Source organism: Macadamia integrifolia, chromosome 5, assembly GCF_013358625.1.
Source record: "Macadamia integrifolia cultivar HAES 741 chromosome 5, SCU_Mint_v3, whole genome shotgun sequence".
Classification (NCBI taxonomy): domain Eukaryota; kingdom Viridiplantae; phylum Streptophyta; class Magnoliopsida; order Proteales; family Proteaceae; genus Macadamia; species Macadamia integrifolia.
The window spans coordinates 34,606,955-34,618,235 of record NC_056561.1 but is presented as its reverse complement, the minus strand read 5'-3'; the positions used below and the strand labels follow the sequence as shown (position 1 = coordinate 34,618,235).

General features: G+C 46.4%; 2 non-coding genes across 2 annotated transcripts in view; both read left to right on the top strand.

Annotated features, from left to right (window-relative positions):
* The first annotated feature begins 10,390 nt into the window (after positions 1–10,390).
* On the top strand, positions 10,391–10,546 carry LOC122080536. Its single transcript, XR_006140816.1, has one exon. It is a non-coding gene; the product is annotated as a 5.8S ribosomal RNA (ribosomal RNA).
* Positions 10,547–10,778: 232 nt separating this feature from the next.
* The window catches only part of LOC122080532, a 3,371-nt gene continuing 2,868 nt past the window's right edge, over positions 10,779–11,281 (top strand). The window contains exon 1 of the ribosomal RNA XR_006140815.1: positions 10,779–11,281. This exon is cut by the window's right edge and continues 2,868 nt beyond it. This is a non-coding gene — a ribosomal RNA (28S ribosomal RNA).

Here is an 11,281-nt window from a genome sequence, read left to right as displayed (position 1 = left end):
TGAGGTGTTAAAAAGGAATCTTCCTATAATGCATTCTAATCATAAAGAATGCTCTCCTAAGTGGGTTCCGGATAAAATGTGTCCTTCCTCCTTAGATATGAGATACGAATGATTAGGTATACATGACTCTGGGGTGATTCCCGTCTAAATCCCATAAAATACCAAATTATCTAAAAGACTCGAGGAAACTAGGAGGAATGACACCTAGTGGGATAAGATTAAGGAAAGCATGACTTTATGGGTCGAGAATGTCTTATTGGAATGTTCCGGTCAAGCCATTTGTGTGTACCTCCCACTTAAGACATTGAGTGGACTCGGGGCATTAACCCTTATCCACTCCCTATCATCAAGTGGACTAACTTTGGATGAATCATTGGTTGACAATTAAGTGAACGAATGAACAAAGGGTTGCGAATACAAGAATCTTAAAATAAGCCACTTTTGGTTCAAGTACAATTCCACATCTTAAGTATTCTCCGTGGTCCATTTGGACACGTCAGGGTAACTAGTTGACTCGCTTAAGTCCAATGTCACCTCCATCGTCTCTCCGAGACTGTCTACTGCCAAGTGATTATAGCCCAGTTCACATGGATCCACACAACCCTGAATCACCCGAGCAAGCATGGGTCCACTCCATAGAGGCCTAGCAAATAGAAATGGCCAAGGTCAAAAGTCGATTGGCCCAGATATTGCACATACTTTGAAACCCTCCCAGGACTGATCCCAGGGATTAACCAACATAGGCTATAGGAGAATTAGAACAGAACGGACCCACGAGTTATCGTGGGAATTTTTTTTGAGTAGACTCAGGTGAACCAAAGCAAGTCAAGCGAACTGGTCAACAAGGAGTTTAACCTACTCGTCCGAATGGTCAACGTGGAACCTATTCCCAGGTCCCTCCGCCTAGAGTGATGATTGAAAATGAGAAAGAGGAGTTTGCGGCACATGTTTGAATGGAACCTCTAGAGATGGAGAAAGAAAGAAAACTCAGAGAGCAATTGGAAAAGTTAGAAAACCTGATCCGAATAGGAAAGAGTTCAGAAAGTCAAGTGATAGATTCTGATGATATGAGTTTCTTCTCCGGGGCAAGGATTCCTAAGAAGTTCAAATGGCAGACCAACAGATTTGATGGGTCAGGAGACTCCAAGGCTCATCTCAAAGTCTTCCTCAGCATCACCAAATCATGGAAACTTGCGGACAACTAGATGGGACAGGCCTTTATGTTAATCTTATCAGGGCTAGCATTGAGGTGGCTCATATAGTTGGAGTTTGCTCAAACCCAGAATTGGATAACAGTGGTGAAAGTCTTCACCAAGCAGTACTCGTACAACACCGAAGTGGATGTGAAGCATCAGGAGGTTGAGACATCGAGGCAGTAGCCCAAGGAAGGATTCATCGCCTTTTTAATGAGGTTTAGAGACAAGGCTGCCAAGATGGAAACCGACCTTCTGAGGCAGAGCAAGTAGGAATGTTGATTGAAAACTTGTCAAAGCCTTATTACGATGTCCTATATTACCAATATCTATAGACTTTTGATGCCTTGATAGCCACTGGCACACGTGTGGAATATAGAATTCTAAGGGAGGCTTAGTATCAAGGATCCTCCCAAGATGTAGGAAAGAATACCAAAGTTAGATGATTAAAGGGTCCTGAAACCAATGTGGTAGGCATAGTCCAACAGTCAGTATCACCCGTCACCTCTTCACAACCTTTTGTGATACAAGCAAATGCTCTTGTTTAGAACGCTCCTCGCCCAAGGAGACAATTCACTGATTTGGGAATGACCGTGACCATAGTGCAAGAAAAGCAAAAAAAAAAAAAAAAAAAAAGGATTGCTAGGGAAAATAGCTTTAAGGGTAATCAGTAATCCTCCCCCAACTTGGTATAGAGACCATGAATATTATGCTTACCACACATAGAAGGGACACACCACTGAGAGATGCATAAGTCTTCTACATGCAATCCAGGATTTGGTAGATAATGGGATTGTTGAAGTCAAAGTTAAGCAACCTCCCAATGTCAATACCAATCCACTCCCAGATCATAGAACCGTCAATATGCTATCAATGACTGGAAAGATTGGGATCTTCATTTCTTCAACCCAACTCATCTTATTAGAGACTCCAAGAAGTACCATATCGAGAGGCATAATGAGTGGATAGAGAAGTTGCTGCTTGTACAAAGATTATCCCTTCCTCTAGATACAGTAAGGCATATCATCAACTTCGTTAAAGAGGCTTGCCAAAAGGAGTGCAACTCTTTTCGAAGGGCCATCTACATGTACTATGCAGATAATCACTTTTGTTGTCCCATGTTCTATGATTTTGAAGTTTCCCATGATAATTAGGTGAGTAATCTAGAAAAAGAAGCAACTAAGAGCGATCCCAATCAACTCATCACACCTAGACTCATCACACCTAGAGCTCAGAAGAATCACATGAATGCCCGCACCAACAGGAAAGTCATGAGTTAAAGGGCCAAGGTCATGAAGACTCCTAAAAGAGAAGAGTCATCAAAAGAAGAATCAGAAGATCAGGCATCTGCTATCTTAGTACCCTATTGGAGAAAGAGGGCCAAGAGGAAGAGCCACCTTGCATGGGGTCCCCAATGCAGCATGGTGCCACCAGGGCTCAGATAGGGTTCAGGGCCCTTAACTCTCAAAAGGGGTTGATGTGTGCAAAAGTGTGCATCAATGGGAAGCCCACACAGGCGAAGGTAGATACAGGAGCCACACACAACCTTGCCTTGCCGAAGGAGGCAAAGGAACTCAGACCAAGGGCATCCAAGGTGGAAGGGTGTCCTAAGGCTATCAATTCCAAAGAATGCCCCATACATAATGTTGCCCGAGGGGTCGAGACGAACCTTGGGACTAAAGGAGTTCTCCAACACCATCCAGGGGATAGGTGCTTAATTGCCCTTGGACGGGAGGTCAAAATAGGGAGAATTTGGGAGCAAGCCATCCATGCTAAGAAGCGGAAGATGCAAACGAGAGAATCGAGATAACCAGATGATATTGTAGGAGGCTCAAGTTATGTGACTACAACAAGAACCCCAATAGGCGTTACTCCTTACAAGAGGGAGGCTAATTTGGTTGCTAATCCAATCATCCAGAGATACAAACTATCTCCTTACATGGAGTATTTAGTCAAGTGGAAGGGGCGACCAGAGAGCGAGGCGAGATGGGAGACAATTGGCATGCTGAGACGGCTCATGAATAAAAGTACCATAAGGAGGTTGTGACAAGGACGTCGCAGATTTAGGTAGGGGAGAGTGTCATGACCTGCCCAACATAAGCCCATGGGCCTAGCTCACCAAGCCCATGGACTTAGGCCATTAGGCTAAGTAAGGTCCAAGTTCTAGAGTTTTCTACAAAGGTGTAGTAGCTCTAGATATTTTATTGTAGATATTTGTAGAAGATATTTATAGGAGATATTTTGGGGGAGATTTCTAGAGTTCCACTAAGGAGGTCAGAAGCTTCTAGTTTCCTCCCTAACCGTTGGATGGAGGACATTTGTAAATATCTTAGCCATCCATTGTAACTTGGGGTGCCTATAAATAGGTGTTGCCTCATTTGGCAAAGGCACTCACCAAGGACCAACCAAGAGTGTTCAACCGAGCAAGTGAGTTCTCAAGCCTTGTACTCAAGAGTTCTCTAGTGCAATACAAGTTCATTCTTCTCAAACTCACTCTTGTGTTCACTTCTTCTCCTCCCAAGTCCCTTAAGGAGGGTGGTTAGGCTGACTTAGTGCTAGTGGAAGTGCTAAGTGCCAGCGTGGTTACTTAAAAGTTCTAAAGCTATGACAACATGCTCTTGAATGGCCCCAGTGTGTGTCTACGTGTGCCCCTAAGTGTTGACTACATGTGCCCATGTGTGCACATTGAATGGCCGCACAACACCTCAAGTGTTGACTACATGTGCACATTGAATGGCCCAAGTGTTGTCTAACTGTACCCATACATGCCCACAACTGCTGCCTAAGTGAGCACCCAAGTGTGCCTATGCGTGCCCCCAAGTCTTGAATACGTGTGTCTATGCGTGCACCCAAGTGTAGCCTTAAGTGTGCCTATACGTGCCCCCAAGTCTTGAATAAGTGTGTCTACGCATGCACCCAAGTGTAGCCTTAAGTGTGCCTATACGTGCCCCCAAGTCTTAAATAAGTGTGTCTACGCGTGCACCCAAGTGTAGCCCAAGTGTCACCTAATTGTGCTCTTGAATGCCCCAAATGTTGCCTAAGTGTGCTATTGAATGCCGCAAGTGTGCACATATACTTGCCCATAACTGTGCCTACGCGTGCCCCCCTAAGTGCCTAAGTGCATAAGAAGGCAATGCACAAGGTAGCAGTACCTCTCGGATGGCCGCACAAGGTGCATACATGGTGGCAGGCTACCGCGCACTTGGCCACAATCAAGGCCTTACCGCACGAACATGGATGCAAGCTGTCGCGTGCACGGGTGCAAGCATGGCTGCACTACCCCGCACAAGGTTACAGGCCAGCATGCGTATAACTGCAGGCAAGGCTGCACTATCGCACGCATGGATGCAGGTGTGGCTGCATATGTCACATGCATGACAGCAGGCTGTCTTGCACATGGCTGCACTATAGAGCGTGCATGTGGCTGGGATGGCCTAACAAGGTCTAGGCTGCCTCGTGCGTGGCCGCAAGTAAGGTTGTACCGCATGCACTTGGATGCAGGCTATCATGCATGGGTGTAGGCATGGCTACACTATTGCGTGAAAGGCTGCTGGCATGGCCGCACAAGGTGTAGGCATTGCTGCGAGCAAGGTTGCACTAGTGTGCGCAAGGCTACTGGCGTGGTGGCAGGCTACCGCGAATGTGGATGCGGGCGTGACTACAATACCGCACACATGGTTACATGCCACCTCACACACGGATGCAGGTAAGGCTCCACTATCGCGAGCATTGGTGCAGGCTACCGCGTGCACATGGTTGGGGGCAAGGGTGCACAACCACACGTAAGGTGGTAGGCAACAACGCACATTACTGCGGGAAAGGGTTCAAAACCGCACGTAAGGTGGCAGGCACGGCCGCACATGGCTGTGGGTAATGGTGCAGGCTGTGCACACTGGGCTCCTGCTCGGCTCGCACTTCCTTGCACATGGCTGTGACGACGGCTGCACATGCCCTGCACAAGGTTGTGTACGTGGCCGCACATACCACGCACAAGGTTGTAGGCATGGCCGCATATGACACCCAGATGGCTGCGCTGCCGCGTCCAAGGTTGCATTCCTCGTCACACATGCCGCGTACTGGCTGCACTAATGCGCACAAGGTTACGGGCATTGCCGTTCATGCCGTGCCCATGGCTGCCCTACCACTCGCAAGGTTGCGTGCATTGCTGCACATCACCCTCCAGGTTGCATGCATGGCTGCATATGCCACGCCCATCGCTGCCTTGCCGCGTGCATGCTTTTGGGAGTTGCCAGACATGCCACGCACGAGGTTGCAGGCACGGCTGCACCACCGCATTAAGGTTGCATTGCTTGGTCGCACATGCTGCGTGCATGGCTGCACTACCGCACGTAAGTTTACAGGCATGGTTGCCCATGCGACGATCATGATGGCTAGTATGGCAGCACATGCCACGGGCATTTTAGAACATAGTGCACATAAGGTTGTAGGCATTGCTGCACTTTTGTACCCACATCTGCAGGTGACCGTGCGCATAGCCGCATGCACATGGCTTGTACATGGGTGCTGCCATGGCCCCCATGGCCCATGCAACAGAGGCTCCGTTGCGGCCTTCGGCTGCACATGAGGCACCGACTGCTGCACATGTCTAGGCCATGCCCGCACAACAAAGTTTGGGTCTTCAAATCATATTGTGCAAAACATCCCTTTGGGTTAGAAAAGCCTTGCAATTGGCTCTTTGGCACTCAAAGTACAATCATTTTCACTTAAACCCCACATTTCCATTTTTTTGGGTTTTTTTCATAATGTTTCAATCATAAAATATTAGAAAATGTCAAAATATGTTGGAATGGTCCAATATCTTTTCAGAACATTCTATCAACCTTTGGAAGACATCCGAAATTTAGTTTTCAAAAAAATACATTAAGATGAATTTTTCATAGTTTTTTAAATTTAATATTTTTTAATATTAAAAAATTAATAAAAGAATAAATATTCATCTGAAAACTATGATTTTTATATGAAAATAATCTTTGGATTTTTCTCTAATTTTATACCAAGTTTAATTTGATTTGGATATTTGAAGCTAAAAAAATAGTCCGGTATATTTTTTTGGGGGGTCATATCTCCTTCTGGAAAGGGGCAAAAAGCATAAGAGCTACCTTGAGGGAGGGGGGTGCCACTCTCCCCGAGTGGTTTTTGAGGGGCTGCATAGCGGGGCACCAGACAATAAGTGGGCATGGTAGGCAAACCCGAAAGACCCATGGGATGATTAGCCCCTTGTTTTGCACCTTGGCCGGCCAATGCGTGCTGGTGGGTTTGCATGGCTGTTTGCACATTGCACCTACACCCTCACCGCAGCCTACTGTAACTTTTGCTAGTTTCTGTACAGCATGCTCAAGAGAGTCATGGCATGTAAAAAACGTGGAAATGACGTATTGGCCCCATTGATTAATCCCATCTACGTACCGTGGCAGTTTGACGTGCTTTGCTTCCTGCCATGTGCAGTTGTGCTAGTGCCACTTTTTGCAAGCATGGTTATAGTCATGAATTTCCACCCCTCTGTGCTCTTTGGCTTGTCATTATATGTGGGTCATGGTGCAAGGGGTGGGCTGTTGTCTATATTGACATGCCCAATGAATGGGTTTCACGGAATCATTGGTCAAGTCAATGTGCACAACAAATATTTGGTCGGTCCCTCCCCCCCATCCCATTGTTTTTTTTTTAAATTGCATTATCGTGGGTTTGTTGCTTGCAAGGGTTTTTCCATGCCCTATTTTGTGGCCTATGCTAGTTGGAGAAGTGTGTTTCTAAGTCGCGCCTAGGTGTGGAGGTGTTTGCATGCCTTTTACCACCAATGTTATAATACGACATTAACGTGGGTCTCTAGAGAACATAGGTTGCAAGCTTGCAGGTGGAGATAGATCATGAGTCCCTCCCCCCTCCTTGCTTTTTAAAAAAAATTTCATTCTCATGGGTATATTGCTTACAAGAGTTCTGTCATGCTCAGTTTTGTGGCCTTTGCTATTCGGAGGAATGTGTTTCTAAGTCATCCCTAGGTGCGGAGGTGTTTGTATGCCTCCTGCCGTAAGTGTTATAATGCGACATTGACGTGGGTCTCTAGAGAGCATAGGTTTGTAAGCTTGCAGGTGGAGACTGATCACGAGTCCCTCCCCCTCCCCCCCTTTTGTTTTTACAAAGAAAATTGCATTCTCATGGGTTTGTTGCTTGCAAGAGTTTTGTTATGCTCAGTTTTGTGGCCTTATGGTAGTTGGAGAAATGCATTTCTAAGTCACGCCTGGGTGCGGAGGTGTTTGCATGCCTCCTCCCGCAAGTGTAATAAAATGACATTAACGTGGGTCTCCGATGAACATAGGTTGTAAGCTCGCAAGCGGAGACAAATCACTTGTCCCTTACCCCCTCCCCTTGTTCTTTTAAGAAATTTGCATTATCGTGGGTTTGTTGCTAGCAAGAGCTTTCTCATACTCGGTCTTGTGGCCTTTGCTATTTGGAGAAGTGCGTTTCGAAGTCGTGCCTAGGTGCGGAGGTGTTTGCATGTCTCCTGCCGTAAGTGTTATAATATGATATTAATGTGGGTCTTTGGAGAACGTAGGTTGCAAGCTTGTAGGTGGATATAGATCTCGAGTTCCTCGACCCTTGTTGATTGTTGAGATTTTTGTGCTTAGCGGGCTATTGATTTTTCTTCCACTAAATCCAAATTACATTGTAGTAGGTTTGGTGGTGGATTGTGTCGGTAGTGGATGTAATGCACGTGAGTGGCTATTATTTTTCTTGTGGTTGTGGGCTCTTTGCTTGTGTATTGAACCACTATGCATAGATACCTCTATGGGTTGCGATAGGCCAAAAGTGTCTTTATCAAGAGCATGAAAATGGTTCCTGTGTTGCTTACCTAGTTGGATGGAAAGATGCTACCCCTTCAATCTCATTTCATCCCTCTTGCCTGCCCTTGTGGTTTGTGTGAGGTGGCTTGGCATACGATGCATATATCCACTTTCTTTGTGTCAGTGGTGCAAGTGCAGTATTTGTGCTCTAGGATGCGAGACATTATGTGGGGCAAGTTGGATGTGTGTGTCCTCTTGAATCCTTTGGTTGCGACTCGTTGTACAAGAATGATAGACCATCATTAATGTATGGAGCAGCATCACCCAATGCACAATTGGGGTTGTGGTTCATGTAGTGCTTTGCCATTGAGAAGGAAAGTTACCTGGTTGATCCTGCCAGTAGTCATATGCTTGTCTCAAAGATTAAGCCATGCATGTGTAAGTATGAACTAATTCAGACTGTGAAACTGCGAATGGCTCATTAAATCAGTTATAGTTTGTTTGATGGTATCTGCTACTCGGATTACCGTAGTAATTCTAGATCTAATACATGCACCGAACCCTGACTTTTGGAAGGGATGCATTTATTAGATAAAAGATCGACGTGGGCTCTACCCATTGCTCTGATGATTCATGATAACTCAATGGATGGCATGGCCTTTGTGCCGGTGACGCATCATTCAAATTTATGCCCTTTCAACTTTCGATGGTAGGATAGTGGCCTACTATGGAGGTGACGGGTGATGGAGAATTAGGGTTCGATTCCGGTGAGGGAGCCTGAGAAACGGCTACCACATCCAAGGAAGGTAGCAGGCATGCAAATTTCCCAATCCTGACATGGGGAGGTAGTGACAATAATAACAATACCGGGCTCTTCGAGTCTAGTAATTGGAATGAGTACAATCTAAATCCCTTAACGAGGATCCATTAGAGGGCAAGTCTGGTGCCAGCAGCCATGGTAATTCCAGCTCCAATAGTGTATATTTAAGTTGTTGCAGTTAAAAAGCTCACAGATGGACTTTGGGATGGGTCAATCGGTCAGCCTCACGGTGTGCACCGATCGTCTCATCCCTTCTGTCGGTGATGTGCTTCTGGCGTTAATTTGAAAATATTAGAGTGCTCAAAGCAAGCCTACACTCTGGATACATTAGCATGGGATAACATCATAGGATTTTGGTCCTATTATGTTGGCCTTTGGGATCGGAGTAATGATTAACAAGGACAGTTGGGGGCATTTGTATTTCATAGTCAAAGGTGAAATTCTTCGATTTATGAAAGAAGAACCACTGCAAAAGCATTTTCTGAGGATTTTTTCATTAATCAAAAATGAAAGTTGGAGGCTCAAAGATGATCAGATACCATCCTAGTCTCAACCATAAACGATGCCGACCAGGGATCAGTGGATGTTGCTTTTAGGACTTCGCCGGTACCTTATGAGAAATCAAAGTTTTTGGGTTCAGGGGGAGTATGGTCGCAAGGCTGAAACTTAATGGAATTGATGGATGGGCACCACCAGGAGTGGAGCCTACGGCTTAATTTGACTCAACACGGGGAAACTTACCAGGTCCAGACATAGTAAGGATTGACAGACTAAGAGCTCTTTCTTGATTCTATGGGAAGTGGTGCATGGCCGTTCTTAATTAGTGGAGCGATTTGTCTGGTTAATTCCATTAACGAACGAGACCTCAGCCTTCTAACGAGCTATGTGGAGGTGACCCTCCATGGCCAGCTTCATAGACGGACTATGGCCATTTAGGCCACGGAAGTTTAAGGCAGTCACAGGTCTGTGATGCCCTTAGATGTTCTAGGCGGCATGCGCACTACACTGATGTATTCAACGAGTCTATAGCCTTAGCCGATAGGCCCGGATAATCTTTAAAAATTTTATTGTTATGGGGATAGATCATTGCAATTGTTGTTCTTCAACGAGGAATTCCTAGTATGCGTGAGTCATCAGTTCATGTTGACTACGTCCCTACCCTTTGTACACACCGCCCGTCGCTCCTACCGATTGAATGGTCCGGTGAAGTGTTCGGATCACAGCGACATGGGTGGTTCGCCACCTTCAACGTCATGAGAAGTCCACTGAAACTTATTATTTAGAGGAAGGAGAAGTCATAACAAGATTCCCGTAGGTGAACCTGCAGAAGGATCATTGTCGATACCTGCCCAACGAGACCTGTGAAAATGTTACGTTGCGCGATCAAGATAGGGCATGGGAGTGTGAGTTCCTTCCTTCCTGACCCTTGTAAAAGATTGGCCTGCAATCCTTCATAGCATTTGACCCAAACACAACCACCAGTGCAGTCGGTGCCATAGAACTCACAATGGAAAGGACATGATATCATTGCGCCTTTGGTGTGGTGTGGTCATCCTAGATCCGGATCTTATCTTAACGACTCTCGACAATGGATATCTCAGCTCTTGCATCGATGAAGATCATAGCAAAATGCGATACTTGGTGTGAATTGCAGAATCCTGTGAACCATCGAGTCTTTGAACGTGAGTTGCGCCCTAGGCCATTGGGCTGAGGGCACGCCTACCTGGGCGTCACGCGTCATGTTGCCCCACCTCCTTTGCCCCTTGTGGTGGTGGTGAGAGCGAAGATTGGCCCCCCGTGTCTTTGTTCAAGGTGTGGTCGGCCCAAAGTCAAGGGCCCCTTGTGTGGCAAGCGTCACGATGAGTGGTGGTTCGAGCCACTTTGCCATTGTTCCGACATCGTGTGCATATTCTGCTCCCATTGGGCTCTGGTGATCCTGATTACCATTCGATGGCATTTTGATTGCGACCCCAAGTCAGGCAGGGCTACCCACTGAGTTTAAGCATATCAATAAGTGGAGGACAAGAAACTTACAAGGATTCCCTTAGTAATGGCGAGCTAATTGGGAAGAGCCCAGCTTGAGAATCGGGCGGCTTTATCATTCGAGTTGTAGTCTATAGAAGCATCCTCAGTGGTGGATCGGGCCCAAGTGCATTGGAAGGGGGAACCAGAGAGGATAAGTGCCCCATCATGTTCGAACCCTATCGCACCACAAGGCGCTGTCGGCGAGTCAGGTTGTTTGGGAATACAACCCCAACTGGGTAGTAAATTCTGTCCAAGGCTAAATATGGGCGAGAGACCGATAGCGAACTAGTACCGCCAGGGAAAGATGGAAAGGACGTTGAAAAGAGAGTCAAAGAGTGCTTGAAATTGTCACGAGGGAAGCGCATGGGGGCCGGTGATGCGTCTCGATTGGATACGAAATGGTTAATAGCCGATTTGTCGCTTGACTCAGGGCATGGACCAAT